The following is a 23,955-nucleotide window of genomic DNA, read 5'->3' as shown; positions in this document are numbered from 1 at the left end:
TGGCCCATGAACATCAACATGGTTTCAGACAGTGGAATAGAGCATGGAAATTCACATGAGTGGTAACATGTGCCATAGACCTTCACACTGTGTCTGGTTGTATCAGGACCATGGACCCATTTTTGGCTCTCAGTAGTATCATGGACAATGGGCTTCAACATGTCCTCAGATGGTTACACAGACCATTCACATCAACATACCCCCTGCAAGGCAACAAAATCCAAAGATATTACCAAAGCGTCATTCAGAGGAATAAGCTGCATTTCTTCATATGGATGTCTTCTGGTTTCATTGTGGACTAGGGCATCAACATAGGCCACAGACATCAACATTGCCTCCAGTGACATCACAGATTATGGCAGTCCTTCAAGAATGTCCAATCCAGAAAATAAAACATTCCTTATCTCAGGCCTCTGTCATTGCCCAGAGCCAGGGCAATTATACAGCTAGGCGAATGGCCAGAGTACCAAATTTGCATCTGTATAAGCTCCAGACTGCATAACACTATGCCTCTGACCCTACTGGGTGACAACATGTTCCTCTATTAACCTAAGCTCACTCTCATGCCTGTCACCCTTGTAGAGTCTTCAGCTCTGTCTCCATAGCTTATGGACCACTTGACTTTTCTATATTCCCTGTCTCTCCATCACATAATTTTTCAGTGTAGTTGTTCAGGCCTGGCTGGGTGGCCTGACTGACTGCACTCCTGTCTCTATAGGCAGGTTGATCTGGCTCCACATTTACCCTGCTACCTTATAGTTCAGAATTATAATTATTTTTGAGCTTCAAGGTCTGATTAGCTATTTGTCATTCTGAAAGACATATTTTTGACTGGAATCAAACTCTCAATAAGGAAAGAATATTCCTGCTAGCAGTATGTTCCTTGTGTTTTTCTTTGGCTTACTTTATTCTCTTGATCTAATATGACCAACATATTTTGAAGTCTTTACCTTGTTTTTCTGAGTGTGCTGTTTATCAGAGCAATAAATAAGCACTTGTATTGCATGACATGTGGTACAGTAAGAAGATGCTTAAACTTAGGTGCATTTATCCTGGGGTTCTTTGTTTAAGGGCCTTCTCAAAACATATTTGTGGACATCATCTTTTTTAGAGAGATTGAAAATCTTTGGAATTTTGTAGAAGTTTTCATTTCCAACTGCTTTGGCATAGAAATTACTGTCAGTTCTGGGAGAGAAAGTCTCTGTCTTTCATTTCTCTTCCTTTTTTCTCTCTCTCTCTCTCTCTCTCTCTCTCTCTCTCTCTCTCTCTCTCTCTCTCACACACACACACACACACACACACACACACACACACACACCAAAATTGATGAAACTAAGAGTGGCATTCACAATGTATCTGCAAATGGACTTGTTCTTACTCTATCTAGTTCTCACTGTACTCTAAAAAGAATGCCCTTTACTCAACAGTAAACACACACTAAAATAAATATTTTTTAAAAAAATAAAAGATTTTAAAGAGAGAGTAAAAGTAATCTGAAAGAGTGCAGAGAGTCATCTCTTAAAGGAGTAAAAAATAATATGCCACATGAAGATTTAATAATGCAGAGAGTCTGCATTATGTATATTATTTGCTTTCTTTGAATATTTTGACTGGAGAAAGACATTTGATTCTGGGGGCTGTTAAGATAAACCAACATAATAGTATCTTTATTTCAAAATCTGGGACTAAGGATATGTTGCTTTGGAAAAGAGTTTCTACTTTTGTTTCCACAGAAGATGAGAACCTGTGGACTCCTTCCAGACTAGTGTAGTTTGATGGAACAAGACCTTCCAAAAGGTCTCTGTGAACCCTAAAAATATTTCACCCAACAAAAGCAGGAAGCAGTTTTGAGAAAACTATGCCCACATTCCCAAAATGATTGTTTATAAATCTTTATTTTCATCTAAAGGGATATGATATAAAAATAAATACTTTACAATGGAATTGACTTTGGTTTATTGATACAAATTTAAGGTCAATTTTGTTATATGTATATTTATATTTATAAATTATTGTAATATATATTGTATATATATATTGTTATATGTATATGTATATTTCTATTATTGTTTAAGATATTATGTTTATATAGATCAAACTCTTTTTAAAATGTAATATAATTTAAAATTATGGATTTAGAGATGGTCATCTAAAATAGTTAAAATCAAACTAGTAGTCTCTCTCTCTCTCTCTCTCTAGACTACTAGAGAGAGAGAGAGAGAGAGAGAGAGAGAGAGAGAGAGTAGGTGGAGTCAGAGAGACACCATGTATCTTCTGAAGGAGAAACACGATGCCAGAAACTTACCAGTAGGCCACAGCCTCATGGCGATACATAGATTAATAGAAATGGATTCACTTATAATATGAGAATTAGTTAGTAAGAAGCCCAAGCTAATAGACCATACAGTGTTGTAAATAGCATAGTTTCTGTGTGAGTATTCAGGTCTGGGTGAGTAGATTTTGATTACAACTCTGTCTCAAAAAAAAAAAAGGAATAAAGAAAGAAAAAAGAAAAAGAAAAAAGATGTGGAGGCCACTATTTTTAGCTATTCTTTTCTCAATAACCTCCTTTAAGTGGAAGAGGATGAATATGAAAGGTCAGGAGAAATTTTAAATCCAAGAAATGTAAAAAATTGAAGATTTTTACTAAAAATAGACATAAAAACAACTTTGCTATTTTAATGAGTTTGATTCTGGACCCAGATAAATGACATGCTAAAATACTTAAAGAGCTTGTGTAGCAGTCATGTAATAGTATTAATAATTTTGGGAAACTTTTTCTTTAGTTTATTTTATCTTTGGTTTTTAGAGACAGGGTGTCTCTGTGTAGCTCTGTCTATCTTGGAATTCACCTGTAGACCAGGCTGGTCTTAAACGCATTAGAGATCCACCTGCCTCTGTGTGGCCTTTATGTTGTTCTTGGAAGTATGTGGTGTTCTCATTGGTTCTCAGAAGGGTAGCCATACAGAGATGAGCCATTCTTTGTTATGTTTCTGATCCTCTGTGTCAAAGAACTCTGTTCACTGTACTTGTGTCTCATATACTATTCAATGAGTTGAAAATTCAGACTAGGGGTCCAGGAAACTCAATAAAGCTTATTTTTATTTTATTTCTGTTTATACATATGGGTATTTTGCCTGCATATAGGTCTGCTATACAACACATGTATGCAGTGCTCTTGGTGGCTAAAAGAGTGTATTCGATGCCCTGAGTCTGGAGTTCCAGGTGGTTGTGAGCCATCAAGTAGGTTTTGAGAATCAAACTTTGTTTCTTCTGGGAGAAAAGCCAGGGTTGTTATCTGCTGAGCCATCTCTCGGATCTACAAATCTTTTCAAAATGACCATTATAGTAACATTTCATTTAAAATAAGAATCTGATGGGAAAATGACAAAAAAAAAAATACTGGTTTTAAAGCAGGTCATACAGCTCCGGGCAAAGAGGAATTAAGATTATGTTGCTGAGAGTAAAGAGATCATGGTGAGTATTAGCTGGATCCATGTTTCTTCAGTATACACTACAGGTAACGAGGTTCTACTTTTGCGATATAGACAGAACGCTGCTGTATTTACTCTATTGCAAATCACCAATTGTAAATACCCTAGGTTTTTCTTTGATGGTACTGAACATCTACTAATGTACTTTGGTTGCAAGGAAACACAAAGATTCTAGCCACTAAAGTAGAAAGACATTTTATTCAGTGAAGTGTTAGAGAAGCTGGCAGAGCCTGCCTGGAAGAAGACAGGTAGCGTGCAAAGAAGCAAGTCTTTCTATTTCAACATGCTTGACTGGACTGTGTAATCTTTGCCTCTCCAGTCAGTGTTTTATTAGGTTCAAAAGTCAAAGTCTTAGGGATGCAAGCCTCGTTCTTGAAGTTATGTCATGTGCTTGGACCTTGGTTATGACAAAATCCACAGGAAAGCTCACAGCAAAAGTCTCCAGAAAGCTTTTAGATTCTCTAGTTGGAGGCAGTCTCAGGAGTTTGATAGAGAATGCATGGGCATGGTATCTGAGGAAGTGCATACAAGGAAGATCAGGCTGCTGTGGGGAAGTGGAAACTAATGAAGCCCAGCAAATACTGGCATCCAGCACCTAAGAGCAAAGAATGGGAATTCAGTGGGATTCAGTCTCCTGAACCTTGTATGTGTTGGTTATGGTATAGGTTGGTTTACTATTTTTCAAATATTAAAATGCCACTTCCTCCTCTTTCTTCATTTGCCCCCCTTTGTTTCTCCCACCAAATATACACACCAAAAATATTTCTTTGCATAGATTGCATGTATGAAGTGAATGATCCTTTGTATGGCCAAAGGAGAAGAGTACACATTCTCAAAACTTTTCAAGTTCAATTTTACTGAAGTGTCAAGAGACTCTGTGTACATGCCTTCAGCTGCTGTAGGCTAACTATCCAGTGGCTGAATCTATGACTAGTTGAAGGTCACACGGACATAGAAACCTCTCTAAATCATCTGGATGATCTGGGTGATTGGGTGCTGGGAAAGCATTCTTTGCAGTTACTTTCTGACATATATACATACATATATATATATATATATATATATATATATATATGCATTTATATGTATATGTTGTTACTTGTAAATATTAAAATCTGTACAAAACAAATTCCAGAGTCACTCATTAAGCTAGTTCATCCACATGTCACAGGAAAGAAGGTAGCATTTCCCTGGCGGTGGTCTGTGGGCATTGGGTAACGCTGATTTATATTGACAGATGTTTTTATGACCTGCCTAGCAACTGCCCTCTCCTACCTGCCAAGTCTTTCTGACTGGAGATGTGTGGAGAAGAAATAACTGTACTAATGATAGAAGACTCCACCTGTGATGGAGGAAGGTCATTCGTTAATTAATAAAGAAACTGCTTGGCCTGATAGGTTAGAACATAGGTGGGTGGAGTAAACAGACAGAATGCTGGGAGGAAGAGGAAGTGAGCACAGACGCCATAGCTCTGCTCTCTGAAGCAGACACGATGAAGCAAGCCACCAGGTCAGACATGCTGAATCTTTCCTGGTAAGACTGGTACTACACAGATTACTAAATATGGGTTAGGCAAGATAAGTCACCACCTTGTGGTGCAACACACATTAATAGAAATGGACCAAGCAGTGTTTATATGAATACAGTTTGTGTGTTGTTATTTTGGGGCATAAGCTAGCCAGGCGGCCAGGAGCCTGCAGCTCCTTCAACACACCTGGGGAAGGTATTCGTGTGTGCCACGAGCCTTAGCCAGGTGCTAGTTGCTCCAAATTTGAATAGGACCGAGTACCAGACTGTTTCAGAGGATATGAAGTTAAAGGTAGATGGAGTGAAAAGCTGGCTCTCTTTCATGCTTGTTTTCCCACATCTCCCCTTGACATCATTAGAAGTACTCACCTTTCAGTCAGGCTGCTGGGCTGGTAGAGCAAGCATCAGTGTGCTGCTTACCCACATGTCAGCTTATTCCTTCTTACTCCAGGGGACCATATGACATCTCCAGACTAGGAACTTTGCAGTGCTATATAATGCTTTGCCTGCTCCATGTTCATAGTATGTACTGGCCTAATGCCATCAGATAAGTGCAATAATAGACATTTCTCAGGGTCTCAAGCCCTTGTAAACTGTAATGTTTGGAGTTCTGGAAAAGGCACTCGCTTACTAGAGACCCATGCTCCACATTCACATGGAAAGTAACAAGCTTAATGCAACGCACATGAGATGCTTTACATGTGTCCGGATTAAGCTGTCCTTTGGTCATGCAATGGCCTCTGAGTGATCTTGGAGGCCTGTCATTACCCACCTGTTTCCATAGTAATTGAGTGAAGGGCAATCATCTTCAGTGTAAGGGCGTGCTGTCTCCTAAACTGGTTTGATTAGAAATTGAATGAGTTGTAGCAAGATCATCCTTCTGGCTTAGGAATTATATGGCTCACGGCTGTCTGGAAGTGATGAAGCCATTTTGGTTCCATGAAGGAAGCTGTCTAGAGGCTGAAGTCAGCACAGCTGCTGGGTGGTAATGAGAGCTGCAGAAGGAGGAACCTGGGGTAGCAACACTGGTGTAGAGGTTGTGTGCTCAGCAATGTGGCCCCTCATTTACACATGAAGCCACTTGGGTATTTCCTTCATTGTTGTCATTTGTTTTGTGGGAAGCAAGCTTCAGGTAGTTTTAAAATACCCAACTATCACTCCTTTTCTTCTTATTCTATCACTTACTTTTGGCACAGTTGTAACTTAAATTCCTCACTCATAAAAGTTACAGGATAGCAAGGGCTGTCACACAGAGAAACTCTCTCTTGAAAAAGCAAAGGAAGCTTGAGAAAGTAGTGTCCATACATGGTTTAGGAGGCAAGCACGAAGCCTAACTTCCTGTATTTGGCTTCTCCATTGATAAACAGAGATGGTGACATATGCTTGAAATCCCACTACTGCAAGGCAGCCATCTGCTGATTATTGGGTCTCACTGTCAGTGCCACCAGCCTAGCAGAATCACTGAGACCCGATATAGATAAGTGACCTGTGTCAATAAACAAGGTGAATGTAGCCAGTCTAGCAGAAACCTTCAGACATGATATAGATAAGTGACCTGTGTCAATAAACAAGGTGAATGTAGCCAGTCTAGCAGAAACCTTCAGACCTGATGTAAATGAGTGACCTGTGTCAATAAACAAGGTGAATGTAGCCAGTCTAACAGAAACCTTCAGACATGATATAGATAAGTGACCTGTGTCGATAAACAAGGTGAATGTAGCCAGTCTAGCAGAAACCTTCAGACCTGATGTAAATGAGTGACCTGTGTCAATAAACAAGGTAAATGTAGCCAGTCTAGCAGAAACCTTCAGACCTGATGTAAATGAGTGACCTGTGTCAAATAAACAATGTGAATCTGTCTTAGGAACAAATACCAAGGTTTTCCTGTAACTTCTACATGCATATACGCTAAAGAAATGTATGTGTACATACAGACACAAGTGCATCCACACACATGTAAGAAGAAACTCAGATACCCTTACAAAGAAGAAAGAGGAGAGAGAGAAAGAATGGAGAGAGAGTCATAAAAGATCATTTGAACTTTTGTGGACTGATTGGTGTGTTTCAAAAGTATTTTTATTTTTGGTTCTTTGAGGTAAGGCTGGTGGCCCAATTTGAAGATCAATGAAGGCCCTATATTTCTAATGATGACCTCAAACATCTGCTCATTCTGCCTCTATTGCCAAGTGCTGACATTACAGGTATGGGTCTTCCTTTTTTATCTGTCCAGTGCTACAAATCTATATGAGACACTGTATCATGCTGAGACAATACTCTATGACTAAGGTGATCCTGAAACCATTTTATAAACTTCATAGAAAGTGGTTGCAAACTGAGGTTTCTCTGGACTATGCCATCCAACAACTGCTTTTAAATTATCACTCCGGCTGGGAGTGATAATTTAAAAGCACTCAGAAGACAGAACCAAGCAGAATTCTGTGAGTTTGATGCCAGCCCAGGCTACAGAAGCTAGTTCCAGCACAGCTAAGACTATTACACAAAGAAACCCCGTCTTAAAAAACAAATAATAGCACAGACATTCCTCAACCCCCTAATATTTCTGGTCATTCTGCAGGGGCTTCTCTCCCAGGCTACTGCCTCTCTCTTCCTATCCCACCCCAGCTTCTGTGCAGGCACCCTGTCCCTTCTTTGGGGACATAAGACCCCCAGATCAGCCTGTATTTAGTCTGGGACTGGGTAGTGCATGCAACTGGGCAGGAGTTCCTTTGTTTTACTAATTTTGCAGGCACCAAGCTAGGCCTTTTGTCTGTGAGGTCTCTGGCCTGCAAGGGACCCTGATCCTGTACCAGAAGATCCATTGGAGAGCATTTGAAGGAAGAGATGGGCAGTCACCAATGCAAGAATTCCTCCAACAATCTGAAAAACAACATGATAAAACAAGAATGCAGTGAATACAACAGGAAGACTTAAACACCCTAATCCAGAGGAAGTAGAAAAAATGGACATTATGAAAGGGATAGAGTCCCTTAAACAGGATATGAAAAACTCCCTTAAAGAAATGGATGAGAAGAATAACAAAAAGTTTGAAGATATTAGTAAATCCATAAAAGATACCCTAGGAAACCAAGAAAAAAACAAACAGATAATGGAAACAGTTCAAGACTTGAAAACTGAAATGGAAGCCAGGAAGAAAACACAAACCAAGGGCAGGCTGGATAAGGAAAATCTAGGTAAGTGAACAGAGACAACAGAGACAAGCATAACGAACAGAATAAAAGAGATAGAAGAAAGAATCTTAGATGCTGAAGACACCATAGAGAAAATAAACACATTGATCAATGAAAACAGCAAATCCAACAAATTCTCATCACAAAACACCCAGGATATCTGGAACACAATAAAAAGACCAAACCTAAGAAAAATAGGGGTAGAAGAAACAGAAGAATTACTGCTCAAAGTCTTGAAAATATATTCAACAAAATTATAGAAGAAAACTTTCATAACCTAAAGAAGGATATTCCTATGAAGATTCAAGAAGCATACAGAACACCAAATAGACTGGATAAAAAAATCCCATCACCATATAATAATCAAAACACACAACATACAGAATAAAGAAAGAATATCAAGAGCTGCAAAGGAAAAAGGTCAAGTAACTTATAGTGGTAAACTGATCAGACTTACACCTGACTTCTCTATGGAAACCATATATGCAAGAAGGCCTTGGATAGATGTGCTGCAGAAATTAAGAACCAGTGCCACAAAGTTGGAAAATATAAAAGAAATGGACTTGTTTTTAGACAAGTACCATTTACCAAAATTAAATCAAGACCAGGTGAACAATTTAAATTGACCTATAAGTCATGAGGAAATAGAAGCTGTCATAAAAAACCTCCCAACCGAAGTGGCGGAGACCCGACTCGTAGGCCCCAAGCAGCGGAGACCTAAAGTGCAGGCCCCAGGGGCGGATGTGGGAGAGTCCAAGCATGAAACAGTGAAGCTCACACTGAGAGCAAATCGCCCAACTACAACTAAATCAAACCCATTAGATGGCATCGATAGGAGGAGATGGGCAGGTGCAAAGGCATGAACTAACCCAACAATCTGAAAAAGAACATTAAAACACCAGAACCCAATGATCTTACAACAGAAGGACTTGAACACCCTAACACAGAAGAAGAGGAAAAAATTTACTTTATGAAAGCAATAGAGTCCCTTAAACAACATGTGAAAAAACGCCCTTATGGAAATGGATGAGAAGTGTAACAAAAAGTTTGAAGAAATGAGTAAATATGTAAATGATACCCTGGGAAACCAAGAAAAAATGATCAAACAGGTAATGGAAACAGTTCAAGAATTGAAAATTGAAATGGAAGCCAGGAAGAAAACACAAACTGAGGACCAGCTGGATATAGAAAATCTAGGTCAACAAGCAGAGACTACAGAAACAAGCATAATCAATAGAATACAAGAGATAGAAGAAAGAATCTCAGATTCTGAAGACACCATAGAGAAAATAAACACACTGATCAAAGAAAACAGCAAAGCCAACAAATTCTCAACACAAAACATTCAGGAAATATGGGACATAATAAAAATACCAAACCTAAGAATAATTGGAGTAGAAGAAGGAGAAGAGTCACAGCTCAAAGGCCCCAGAAAATATTTTTAACAAAATTATAGAAGAAACTTTCCCAACATAAAGAAAGATATTCCTTTGAATATTCAAGAAGCATACAGAACACCAAACAGAGTGGATCAAAAAAAAAAATCCCCTCGCCATATAATAATCAAAACACAAAATATACAGTTTAAAGAAAGAATATTAAGAGCTGCAAAGGAAAAAGGCCAAGTAACTTATAAAGGTAAACCGATCAGACTTAAACCTGACTTCGCTATGGAAACCATGAAAGCCAGAAGGTCCTGGATAGAGGTACTGTAGAAACTAAGAGACCATGGATGCAAACCCAAACTACTATACCCAGCCAAGATATCATTCACTATCAATGGAGAAAACAAGACATTCCAGGATAAGAACAAATTTAATCAATATGTAGTCACAAATCCAGCCCTACAGAAAGTAATAGAAGGAAAATCAGAACCCAAGAAATCCAACTTTGCCAACACTGCCTACAATAACTCAGGCATCTAGCGACCCTTCACCAGCACAACTCAAATAAGGGAGACACACAAACTCTACTACCAAAAACAATAACAATAACTGGAGTAAACAACTATTGGTCATTAATATCACTTAATATTAATGGTCTCAGTTCACCTATAAAAGGGCACAGGCTAAGAGACTGGATACGAAAACAGGTTCCAACATTCTGCTGTTTGCAGATGATTGGGATAAAGGAAGGTTGGATAGGGGAGCATGGAAGCACAATTCTTAGTTAAGGGAGCCACCCTGGGGTTGGCAAGAGACTTGAACCTAGAGTGGCAACCAGGAGCCCAAGGCAATGTCCCCAGTTAGTTCCTTGGGCAGCTGAGGATAGGGAACTGGAAATGACCCTATCCTATAGCAATACTGATGAATATCTTGCATATCACCATAGAAACTTCATCTGGTGATGGATGGAGATAGAGACAGAGACCCACACTGGAGCACTGGACTGAGCTCCAAGGTCCCAATGAGGAGCAGAAGGAGGGAGAACATGAGCAGAGAAGTCGGGACCGCGAGGGGTGCACACACCCACTGAAACAGTGGAGCTGATCTATTGGGAGCTCACCAAGGCCAGCTGGACTGTGACTGAAAAAGCTTGGGATAGGGCCGGACTCTCTGAACATGGCGAACAATGAGGGCTGATGAGAAGCCAAGGACAATGGCACGGGGTTTTGATCCTTCTTAATGTGCTGTCTTTGTGGGAGCCCAGCCAGCTTGGATGTTCACCTTCCTAGATATGGACGGAGTTGGGAGGACCTTGGACTTACCAAAGGGCAGGGAACACTGACTGCTCTTTGGACTGGAGAGGGAGGAGAAGAGGAGTGGGGGGAGGGGGAGAAGGGTGGTAGGACAGGGAGAAGGGTAGGAGGAGGGGGAGGGAAATGGGAGGCTGGGAGGAGGCGGAAACTTGTTTTTTTTTCCTTTTCTCAATAAAAAAAAAGGAAAAAGAAAAGAAAATGCCACACACGCAAAAAAATAAAATAAAATAAATAAGAAAAAATAAATTAAAAAAAAAGAAACTCATCTCAACCACAAAGACAGGCATCTACTCAGAGTAAAGGGTTGGGAAAAGGTTTCTCAAGCAAATGGTCCTATAAAAAAAGCAGGTGTGGCCATACTAATTTCTAACAAAACTGACTTCAAACTAAAATCAATCAGAAGAGATCGAGATGGACACTTTATACTCATAACAGGAACAATTCATCAGGATGAAGTTTCAGTCCTGAATATCTACGCCCCTAATAACAAAGCAACCACTTATGTAAAAGAAATATTACTAGAACTCAAGGCAGACATCAAACCACACACACCAGTAGTAGGAGACTTCAACAAACCTCTCTCACCAATGGACAGGTCAATCAGACAGAAACCTAATAGAGAATTAAGAGAATTGTCGGAGGTAATGAAGAAAATGGACTTAACTGACATCTATAGAACTCTCCACGCAAACAGGAAAGAATATACCTTCTTCTCTGCAGCTCATGGAACCTTCTTGAAAATTGGCTACATACTCAGAAACAAAGGAAACCTCCACAGATACAAAAAAATATCAGTGTCCACCTGTGTCTTATCAGATCACCACGGATTAAAGTTAGAAGGCAACGACAATGCTACCCCCAGAAAGCTGACAAACATATGGAAACTGAACAGTCAACTACTGAACCATACCTGGGTCAAGGAAGAAATTATGAAAGAAACTAAAGTCTTCCTTGAATTTAATGAAAATAAAGACACAACATAATCAAACCTATGAGACAAGTTGAAAGCAATGCTAAGAGGAAAGTTCATAGCACTTAGTGCCCACTTAAAGAAAACGGAGAAAGCATACATTGGGGACTTAATATCACACCTGAAAGCTCTAGAAAAAAAAAGAAGTAGATGCACCCAGGAGGAGTAAAAGACTGGAAATAATCAAACTGAGGGCAGAAATCAACAAAATAGAAACACAGAAAACAGTCCAAAGAATCAATGAAACAAAAAGTTGGTTCTTGGAGAAAATCAACAAGATTGACAAACCACTATCAAATTAATTAAACGGCAAAGAGAGAACACACAAATAAATAAGATCAGAAATGAAAATGGGGACATAACCACAGACACAGAGGAAATTCAGAGAATCATTAGATCTTACTAAAAAAGCCTGTATGCCACAAAACTGGAAAATGCAAAAGAAATGGACATTTTTTTAGATAAGTACCATATACCAAAGCTAAACCAAGACCAGGTGAACAATCTAAATAGACCTGTTAGTCGTGATGAATTAGAAGCTGTTATCAAAAACCTCCCTACCAAAAAAAGCCCAGGACCAGATGGTTTCAATGTAGAATTCTACCAGAACTTCCAAGAAGAGCTAATACCTATACTCCTAAATGTATTTCACAATATAGAAACAGAAGAATCATTGCCAAATTCCTTTTATGAAGCTACAGTTACGCTGATAACAAAACCACACAAAGACTCAACCAAGAAAGATAATTACAGGCCAATCTCACTCATGAAGATTGACACAAAAATTCTCAATAAAATATTGGCAAAGCAAATCCAAGAACACATTAGAAAAATTATCCATTATGGTCAAGTAGGCTTCATCCCAGAGATGCAGGGCTGGTTCAACATATGCAAATCTATCAATGTAAGCCATCATATAAATAAACTGAAAGAAAAAAACCATATAATCATTTCACTAGATGCTGAAAAAGCATTCAACAAAATTCAACACCCCATTATGATAAAGGTCTTGGAGAGATAAGAGATACAATGGTCATACCTAAATATAATAAAAGCTATTTACAGCAAGCCAACAGCTAACAGCAAATTAAACGGAGAGAAACTCAAAGCCATCCCACTAAAATCAGGAACACGACAAGGATGTCCACTCTCTCCATACCTCTTCAATATAGTGCTTGAAGTTCTAGCAATAGCAATAAGACAACATAGGGGATCAAGGAGATTTGTATTGGAAAGAAAAAAGTTAAGCTTTCATTATTTACAGATGATATGATAGTATACATAAGCGACCCAAAAACTCTACCAAAGAACTCCTACAGCTGATAAACACCTTTAGTAATGTGGCAGGATACAAGATCAACTCCAAAAAAAAATCAGTTGCCTTCCTATACACTAAGGATAAGGAAGCAGAGATTGAAATCAGAGAAGCATCACCTTTCACGATAGCCACAAACAGCATAAAATATCTTGGGGTAACTCTGACCAAGGAAGTGAAAGATCTATTTGACAAGAACTTTAAGTCTTTGAAGAAAGAAATTGAAAAGGACACCAGAAAATGGAAGGATCTCCCTTGCTCTTGGATTGGGAGGATCAACATAGTAAAAATGGCAATTCTACCAAAAGCAATCTATAGATTCAATGTAATCCCCATCAAAATCCCATCCAAATTCTTCACAGATAGGAGACAACAATCAACTTTATATGAAAAAACAAAAAAATCAGGAGAGCCAAAACAATCTTAGACAATAAAGGAAAGTCTAGAGACATTACCATCCCTGACTTCAAACTCTATTACAGAGCTACAGTATTGAAAACAGCTTGGTATTGGCATAATAACAGAGAAGTCGACCAATGGAATCAAATAGAAGACCCTGACTTTAAACCACAAACCTATGAACACCTGAATTTTGATAAAGAAGCTAAAAGTATACAATGGAAAAAAGAGAGCATCTTCAACAAATTGTGCTGGCAAAACTGGATGTCAACCTGTAGAAGAATGAAAATAGATCCATATCTATCACCATGCACAAAACTCAAGTCCAAATGGATTAAAGACCTCATTATCAGTCTGAAAACACTGAAAATGATGGAAGAGAAAGTGGGAAATACCCTACAACAGATGGCCACAGGAGATTGCTTCCTATGTATAACCCCAGAAGCACAGACATTAAGGGCAACATTGAATAAATGGGACCTCCTAAAACTGATAAGCTTCTGTAAAGCAAAGGACACTGTCACTAAGACAAAAAGGCAACCCACTGACTGGGAGAAGATCTTCACTAACCTCACAACTGACAAAGGTCTGATCTCCAAAATATATAAAGAACTCAAGAAACTAGACCGTAAAAGGCTAATCTACCCAATTATAAAATGGGGTACTGAGCTGAACAGAGAATTCTCAACAGAAGAAGTTCAAATGGTCAAAAGACACTTAAGATCATGTTCAACTTCCTTATTTATCACGGAAATGCAAATCAAGACAACTTTAAGATACCATCTTACACCTGTCAGAATGGCTAAAATAAAAAAAAAAAACGCCTTTGCTGGAGAGGATGCGGAGAAAGGGGTACACTCATCCATTGCTGGTGGGAATGCAAACTTGTGCAAACACTTTGGAAAGCAGTGTAGCAGTTTCTCAGGAAATTAGGGATCAACCTCCCCCAGGACCCAGCAATACCACTCTTGGGAATATACCCAATAGTTGGCCTATCATACAACAAAAGTTTATGCTCAACTATGTTCCTAGCAGCATTTTCGTAATAGCCAGAACCTGGAAACAATTGAGATGCCCATCAATGGATGAAGAAAGTATGGAATACATACATACTAGAGTATTACTCAGCAGTAAAAAACAATGACTTCTTGAATTTTGCATACAAATGGATGAAAATAGAAAACACTATCCTGAGTGAGGTAAGCCAGACCCCAAAAGAGGAACATGGGATGTACTCACTCATATTTGATTTCTAGCCATAAATAAAGGATATTGAGCCTATAATTCATGATCCTAGAGAAGCTAAATAAGAAGGTGAATCCAAAGACAAACATATAGGCATCCTCCTGAATATTAACCTTCATCAGGCGATGAAAGGAGACAGAGACAGAGACCCACATTGGAGCACCAGACAGAAATCTCAAGGTCCAAATCAGGAGCAGAAGGAGAGAGAGCAAGAGCAAGGAACTCAGGACCGCAAGGGGTGCACCCACACACTGAGACAATGGGGATGTTCTATCAGGAGCTGAAAGGTCATGGGATAAATCTGGATTCGCTGAACATAGCAGACAATGAGGACTACTGAGAACTCAAGAACAATGGTAATGGGTTTTTGATCCTACTGCACATACTGGCTTTGTGGGAGCCTAGGCAGTTTGGATGCTCACCTTACTAGACCTGGATGGAGGTAGGTGGTACTTGGACTTCCCACAGGGCAGGGAACCCTGATTGCTCTTTGGGCTGATGAGGGAGGGGGACTTGATCGAGGGAGGGGGAGCGAAATGGAAGGAGGGGCAGGGAGGAGGCAGAAATCTTTAATAATTAAATAAATATTAAAAAAAACCTCCCAAACAAAAAAGGCCAAGGACCTGATGGTTTTAGTGCAGAATTTTATCAGAACTTCCAAGAAGAGCTGATACCTATATTCCTTAATGTGTTTCACATAAAAGAATCAGAAGTCATTGCCAAACTCTTTTTATGAAGCTACAGTTACCATGATTCCAAAACCACACAAATACCCAACCAAGAAAGATAATTACAGACCAATCTTACTCATGAACATAGATGCAAAAATTCTCAATAAAATTCTAGCAAACCTAATCCAAGAACACATCAAAAAATTATCCATTATGATCAAGTAGGCTTCATCCCAGAGATGCAGGGCTGGTTCAACATATGCAAATCTATCAATGTAATCCATCATATAAATAAACTGAAAGAAAAAAACCATATAATCATTTCACTAGATGCTGAAAAAGCATTCAACAAAATTCAACACCCCATTATGATAAAGGTCTTGGAGAGATAAGAGATACAATGGTCATACCTAAATATAATAAAAGCTATTTACAGCAAGCCAACAGCTAACAGCAAATTAAACGGAGAGAAACTCAAAGCCATCCCACTAAAATCAGGAACACGACAAGGATGTCCACTCTCTCCATACCTCTTCAATATAGTGCTTGAAGTTCTAGCAATAGCAATAAGACAACATAGGGGATCAAGGAGATTTGTATTGGAAAGAAAAAAGTTAAGCTTTCATTATTTACAGATGATATGATAGTATACATAAGCGACCCAAAAACTCTACCAAAGAACTCCTACAGCTGATAAACACCTTTAGTAATGTGGCAGGATACAAGATCAACTCCAAAAAAAAATCAGTTGCCTTCCTATACACTAAGGATAAGGAAGCAGAGATTGAAATCAGAGAAGCATCACCTTTCACGATAGCCACAAACAGCATAAAATATCTTGGGGTAACTCTGACCAAGGAAGTGAAAGATCTATTTGACAAGAACTTTAAGTCTTTGAAGAAAGAAATTGAAAAGGACACCAGAAAATGGAAGGATCTCCCTTGCTCTTGGATTGGGAGGATCAACATAGTAAAAATGGCAATTCTACCAAAAGCAATCTATAGATTCAATGTAATCCCCATCAAAATCCCATCCAAATTCTTCACAGATAGGAGACAACAATCAACTTTATATGAAAAAACAAAAAAATCAGGAGAGCCAAAACAATCTTATACAATAAAGGAAAGTCTAGAGACATTACCATCCCTGACTTCAAACTCTATTACAGAGCTACAGTATTGAAAACAGCTTGGTATTGGCATAATAACAGAGAAGTCGACCAATGGAATCAAATAGAAGACCCTGACTTTAAACCACAAACCTATGAACACCTGAATTTTGATAAAGAAGCTAAAAGTATACAATGGAAAAAAGAGAGCATCTTCAACAAATTGTGCTGGCAAAACTGGATGTCAACCTGTAGAAGAATGAAAATAGATCCATATCTATCACCATGCACAAAACTCAAGTCCAAATGGATTAAAGACCTCATTATCAGTCTGAAAACACTGAAAATGATAGAAGAGAAAGTGGGAAATACCCTACAACAGATGGCCACAGGAGATTGCTTCCTATGTATAACCCCAGAAGCACAGACATTAAGGGCAACATTGAATAAATGGGACCTCCTAAAACTGATAAGCTTCTGTAAAGCAAAGGACACTGTCACTAAGACAAAAAGGCAACCCACTGACTGGGAGAAGATCTTCACTAACCTCACAACTGACAAAGGTCTGATCTCCAAAATATATAAAGAACTCAAGAAACTAGACCGTAAAAGGCTAATCTACCCAATTATAAAATGGGGTACTGAGCTGAACAGAGAATTCTCAACAGAAGAAGTTCAAATGGTCAAAAGACACTTAAGATCATGCTCAACTTCCTTATTTATCACGGAAATGCAAATCAAGACAACTTTAAGATACCATCTTACACCTGTCAGAATGGCTAAAATAAAAAAAAAAACGCCTTTGCTGGAGAGGATGCGGAGAAAGGGGTACACTCATCCATTGCTGGTGGGAATGCAAACTTGTGCAAACACTTTGGAAAGCAGTGTAGCAGTTTCTCAGGAAATTAGGGATCAACCTCCCCCAGGACCCAGCAATACCACTCTTGGGAATATACCCAATAGTTGGCCTATCATACAACAAAAGTTTATGCTCAACTATGTTCCTAGCAGCATTTTCGTAATAGCCAGAACCTGGAAACAATTGAGATGCCCATCAATGGATGAAGAAAGTATGGAATACATACATACTAGAGTATTACTCAGCAGTAAAAAACAATGACTTCTTGAATTTTGCATACAAATGGATGAAAATAGAAAACACTATCCTGAGTGAGGTAAGCCAGACCCCAAAAGAGGAACATGGGATGTACTCACTCATATTTGATTTCTAGCCATAAATAAAGGATATTGAGCCTATAATTCATGATCCTAGAGAAGCTAAATAAGAAGGTGAATCCAAAGACAAACATATAGGCATCCTCCTGAATATTAACCTTCATCAGGCGATGAAAGGAGACAGAGACAGAGACCCACATTGGAGCACCAGACAGAAATCTCAAGGTCCAAATCAGGAGCAGAAGGAGAGAGAGCAAGAGCAAGGAACTCAGGACCGCAAGGGGTGCACCCACACACTGAGACAATGGGGATGTTCTATCAGGAGCTGAAAGGTCATGGGATAAATCTGGATTCGCTGAACATAGCAGACAATGAGGACTACTGAGAACTCAAGAACAATGGTAATGGGTTTTTGATCCTACTGCACATACTGGCTTTGTGGGAGCCTAGGCAGTTTGGATGCTCACCTTACTAGACCTGGATGGAGGTAGGTGGTACTTGGACTTCCCACAGGGCAGGGAACCCTGATTGCTCTTTGGGCTGATGAGGGAGGGGGACTTGATCGAGGGAGGGGGAGCGAAATGGAAGGAGGGGCAGGGAGGAGGCAGAAATCTTTAATAATTAAATAAATATTAAAAAAAACCTCCCAAACAAAAAAGGCCAAGGACCTGATGGTTTTAGTGCAGAATTTTATCAGAACTTCCAAGAAGAGCTGATACCTATATTCCTTAATGTGTTTCACATAAAAGAATCAGAAGTCATTGCCAAACTCTTTTTATGAAGCTACAGTTACCATGATTCCAAAACCACACAAATACCCAACCAAGAAAGATAATTACAGACCAATCTTACTCATGAACATAGATGCAAATTTCTCAATAAAATTCTAGCAAACCTAATCCAAGAACACATCAAAAAATTATCCATTATGATCAAGTAGGCTTCATCCCAGAGATGCAGGGCTGGTTCAACATATGCAAATCTATCAATGTAATCCATCACACAAATAAACTGAAAGAAAAAAACTATATGATTATTTCATTAGATGCGGAAAAAGCGTTTGCAAAATTTAAAACCCTTTAAGATAAAGGTTTTAGAGAGGTTAGGGATACAAAGATCATACCTAAATATAATAAAAGCAATATATAACAAGCCAAAAGCTAATATCAAATTAAACAGAGAGAAACACAAAGCCATTCCACCAAAATAAGGAACAAGAAATGGCTGTTCACTCTCTCCATATCTCTTCAACATAGTTCTTGAAGTTCTATCAATATCAATAAGAAAAGTGAGAAAGGGAGGATGGGGGAAACTTAGGGATAAAGGAAGGGTGGATGTAGGAGCAGGGAAGTACATATCTTAATTAAGGAAGCCATCTTAGGGTTGGCAAGAGACTTGAAACTAGAGGGTCTCCCAGGTGCCCAGGATGATGTTCCCAGTTAGTTCCTTGGGCAGCTGAGGATAGGGAACCTGAAATGACCCTATCCTATAGCCATACTGATGAATATCTTGCATATCATCACAGAAGCTTCATCTGGTGATGGATGGAGATAGAGAGAGACCCACATTGGAGCACCTGACTGAGCTCCCAAGGTCCCAATGAGGAGCAGAAGGAGGGAGAACATGAGCAAGGAAGTCAAGACTACGAGGGGTGCACCCACCCACTGAGGGATTGATCTATTGGGAGCTACCAAGGCCAGCTGGACTGGGACTGAAAAAGCATGGGATAAAACCTGACTCCCTGAACATGGCGGACAATGAGGGCTGATGGGAAGCCAAGAACAATGGCACTGGGTTTTCGTCCTACTGCATGACCTGGCTTTGTGGGAGCCTAGCCTGTTTGGATGCTCACTTTCCCGGACCGGGATGAAGGGGGGAAGACCTTAGACTTTCAACAGGGCAGGGAACCCTGACTGCTCTTCTGACTGGAGAGGGAGGGGGAATGGAGTGGGGGAGGGGAAGTGGAGTAGAGGGAGGGGGAGAGGAGTGGGAGGAGGGGGAGGGAATTGGGAGGCTGGGAGGAGGTGGAAATTTCTTTTCAATAAAAATGAATTGAATGAATGAATGAATGAATAAATAAATAATTAAATATATAAATAAGAAAACATATGGAGATCAAGGTGATTCAAATCAGAAAGGAAGAAGTCAAACTTTCATTATTTGCAGATGATATGATAGTATACATTAGTGATCCCAAAGACTCTAACAAAGAACTCCTAGAGCTGATAAATACCTTTAGTGATGTGGCAGGTTACAAAATCAACTCAAAAAAAGTCAGTAGCCCTCCTATACACAAAGGATAGAGAAGCAGAGAGGGAATTCAGAGAAACTTCATCTTTTATACTACCTACAAATAACATCAAGTATCTTGGGGTACCTCTAACCAAGGAAGTGAAAGATCTATTTGACAAGAACTTTAAGGCTTTGAAGAAAGAAATTGAAAAGGACACCAGAAAATGGAAGATCTACCATGCTTTTGGATGGGTAGGATCAAGATAGTAAAAATGGCAATTCTACCAAAGGCAACCTATAAATTCAATGCAATCCCTATAAAATTCCAACAAAATTCTTCAGAGATCTTGAGAGAACAATAATCAACTTTATACAGAAAAACAAACAATCCAGGATAGCCAAAACAATCCTATTCAATAAAGGTACTTCTGGAAACATTACCATCCCTGACTTCAAACTCTATTACAGAGCTACAGTAATGAAAACAGCTTGGTATTGGCATAGAAAGAGAGAAGTAGACCAATGGAGTCAAATAGAAAACCCGGATATTAACCCTCAATCCCATGAACACCTGATTTTCGACAAAGGAGCTAAAAGTATACAATGGAAGAAAGAAAGCATCTTCAACAAATGGTGCTGGCAGAACTGGATGTCAACCTGTAAAAGAATGAAAATAGATCCATATCAATCATCATGCACCAAACTCAAGTCCAAATGGATTAAAGACCTCAATATCAATCTGAACACATTGAACCTGATAGAAGAGAAAGTGGGAAGTGCTCTACAACACATGGGTACAGGAGACCACTTCCTACATATAAACCCAGTAGCACAGACAATAAGGGCAACATTGAATAAATGGGACCTCCTAAAACTGAAAAGCTTCTGTAAAGCAAAGGACACTGTCACTAAGACAAAAAGACAACCTACTGACTGAGAGAAGATTCTCACCAACCCCGCAACAGACAAAGGACTGATCTCCAAAATATATAAAGAACTCAAGAAACTAGACTTTAAAATGCTAATTAACCCAATTAAAAATGGGGCACTGAACTGAGCAGAGATTTCACAACAGAAGAAGTTCAAATGACCAAAACACACTTAAGGTCCTGCTCAACCTCCTTAGCGATCAGGGAAATGCAAATCAAAACATCTTTGAGATACCATCGTACACCTGTCAGAATGGCTAAAATAAAAAACACCAATGATAGCCTTTGCTGGAGAGGATGTGGACTAAGGGGTACACTCATCCATTGCTGGTGGGAATGCAAACTTGTGCAACCACTTTGGAAATTAGTGTGGCAGTTTCTCAGGAAATTTGGGATCAACCCACCCCAGGACCCAGCAATACCACTCTTGGGAATATACCAGGTGTCCAAGGAGATTACCCCAGATTGTTCCTTGGGCAGCTGAAGAGAAGGCATCTGAACTGGCCCTATCCTATAGCCATACTTATGAATATCTTTTTTTTTTTTTTTGATTTTTCGAGACAGGGTTTCTCTGTGGCTTTGGAGCCTGTCCTGGAACTAGCTCTTGTAGACCAGGCTGGTCTCGAACTCACAGAGATCCACCTGCCTCTGCCTCCCGAGTGCTGGGATTAAAGGCGTGCGCCACCACCGCCCGGCCCTGAATATCTTGTTTATAACCATAGAACTTTCATCTGGCGATGGTTGGAGATAGAGACAGAGACCCACATTGGAGCACTGGACTGAGCTCTCAAGGTCCACATGAGGAGAGGAAGGAGAGAGAGCTTGAGCAAAGAAGTCAGGACTGCGAGGGGTGCACCCACCCCTGAGATGGTGGGGCTGATTTAATGGGAGCTCACCAAAGCCAGCTGGACTGGGACTGATGGAGCATGTGATCAAACCTGACTCTGAATGTGGCTGACAATGAGGGCTGACTGAGAAGCCAAGGACAATGGCTCGGTTTTTTGATCCTACTGCATGTACTGGCTTTGTGGGAACCTAGTCTATTTGGATGCTCACCTTTCTAGACCTGGATGGAGGGGGGAGGACCTTGGACTTCCCACAGGGCAGGGAACCCTGACTGCTCTTTTGACTGGAAAGTTAGGGTGAGGGGAGGTGAGGGGAGGGGAAGGGAAATGAGAGGAGAGGAGGAGGTGAAAATTTTTAATCAAAAATAAAATAAAATAAAAGGAAATGCCAACATTAGATCCTCAGCTCTCATCCTAAAGGGGAAAAGAGATGGTTTAATCTGGAGCCATTTAGAGTGGGCTTGGCCTAGGGACACAAATTTAGGTTACCCAAAGTTCTATGTTCCAATGTTAAAGAAGTTTCAAAGGGTTTGTATAGTTTTACAGAAAAAAAGAAAGTTGTAATTCATGGCAATTTCAAAATACGTTTGTGGGTACATCAGAGATGCTGGTATACCGAGATGGGAGGAGTGGTATGTTATGGGCTCAAGAGGCAATATGATGACATTCTTAGGGCTCTTGGCTTGGAGAAGCTAATGTTCTGCTAAGTTAATATCTTCAAGAAGGATTTGATTTATTAATACATGTTGTTAGTTCCAATACATTGGCAGCAGGGTGCTGGTGGCACACACCTTTAATCTGAACATTCAGGAAGCAGAGGAAAGTGGATCTCCAGTGTCTCAGGCCAGCATCGTCTACAGAGTGAATTCCAGGACAGCCTGGGAGGAAAAAAAAAAAAACAAAACACTGTATGTTTTGAAAAAGCCAAGGAAAAGAGAGAAGACAGGAAGAAACTCAGATACTGATTACAACAAGGAGATAGAACTAGAATAAGATAAAGCAATTAACCTCTGAACCTATCAAATTCAAACCTCTCCACAGTATTAAAATTCTACCCAGTCTGTCTGTTTCATTAGACACAACACAGACTCCTTCCAGGAGCTTTGTTGCTGTTATTTTTCACAGCCAGACAGCTTCTTTTCAGACATTTTTTTTTCACACAAACTAAGTGAACTATTTTCTTCATAATAAAAGTAAATTAAACCAAGTATTAGGATGTACAATGGGAATACCAGCACACAGGAGGTAAGGGCAGGAGGATTCCCATGAGTTCATTGCCAACTTTGAATAAATAACAAATACTTCTGATAGCCAAATGCAGCAAACACACACACACAGGAACTCTCTCTCTCTCTCTCTCTCTCTCTCTCTCTCTCTCTCTCTCTCTCACACACACACACACACACACACACACACACACATAAATACACAAAGGAACAAATAGACATACAAAAAGGAAGACACAAACACATAGAAATATACACACATATGCATAGGAACACATACAAAGGAACACACACACGAAGTTCACTAAAAATAATAAGAGAATTTTGAAGGTAGTGCCAGACATGGACTCATCTCCACAATTCAATAAGCTGAGTGAGACAAAGGTAGGAGGATTAAAAGTTCCAGGATATTTTTGTCTACAAATAAATTATAAATCTGGACTACATAAAGCCTTGCATCCTTCCATTTCATGGAGAGCAGAGTTGGTGTTGATCTTTTTCCATGACTCCGTGTTGCAACAAGTGGTCTATCTTCCACCTTGTTCTGAGTGTTTGGACCTAAGCTGCATTTCCTCCCCAGTCAGTGCCCAGATTTGTCTGTTCTATGTCCTCCCTTAACAACCTCTTTTCAACTGCTTTGTGCTCATGCTGCTTGGGATAAGAAAATATTTCTGAATCCAAACCTGTGAAAATGCAGTAAAATGTTTTCAGTTCCTTTAGTAGGCAGGGTTTCATGGAGCTCACATTGTTCTTAATATATGTCCAGTGATTACCTTGAACTGCTGATCCTCCTTCCTTTACCCTCATATGGTAAGATTATCACATGTGCCAACATGCCTGACCTCTCATCCAAGTGCTAAATTGACCCAACCCAACATGGATGGCTGGTGCTATCAGGACACCTACAGTGTGGTACGAGTTAGAGAGTAAAG

This window comes from Microtus oregoni, unplaced genomic scaffold (genome assembly GCF_018167655.1).
Source record: "Microtus oregoni isolate MIOR12 unplaced genomic scaffold, Mior012 000034F_ref0000314, whole genome shotgun sequence".
In the NCBI taxonomy this organism is placed as follows: Eukaryota; Metazoa; Chordata; class Mammalia; order Rodentia; family Cricetidae; genus Microtus; species Microtus oregoni.
This window is presented reverse-complemented; position numbering follows the sequence as displayed.